Genomic DNA, 381 nt, shown 5'->3' on the forward strand with positions numbered 1-381 from the left:
TGGGTCCCACCCAGCACCTCTGACTGGGGCCTCCCAACATCCCACACTGGGTCCCACCCAACACCCCCAACTGGGTCCCACCAACATGGCCGACTGGGTCCCACCCAACACCCCCAACTGGGTCCCACCCAGCACCCCAGACTGGGTCCCTCCAACACCCCAGACTGCTCCCACCCAGCACCCCTGACTGGTCCCACCAACATGGCCGACTGGGTCCCCCCCGCACCCCTGCCTGGGTCCCCCCAACACCCCCATCTGGGTCCCACCCAACGCCCCCAACTGGGTCCCACCCAGCACCCCAGACTGGGTCCCTCCAACATGGCCGACTGGGTCCCCCCCGCACCCCTGACTGGGGTCCCCCAACATCCCACACCTGGGTCC

The sequence above is a fragment of the Condylura cristata genome, unplaced genomic scaffold (assembly GCF_000260355.1).
Source record: "Condylura cristata isolate star-nosed mole 26May11 unplaced genomic scaffold, ConCri1.0 scaffold00027, whole genome shotgun sequence".
NCBI lineage: Eukaryota > Metazoa > Chordata > Mammalia > Eulipotyphla > Talpidae > Condylura > Condylura cristata.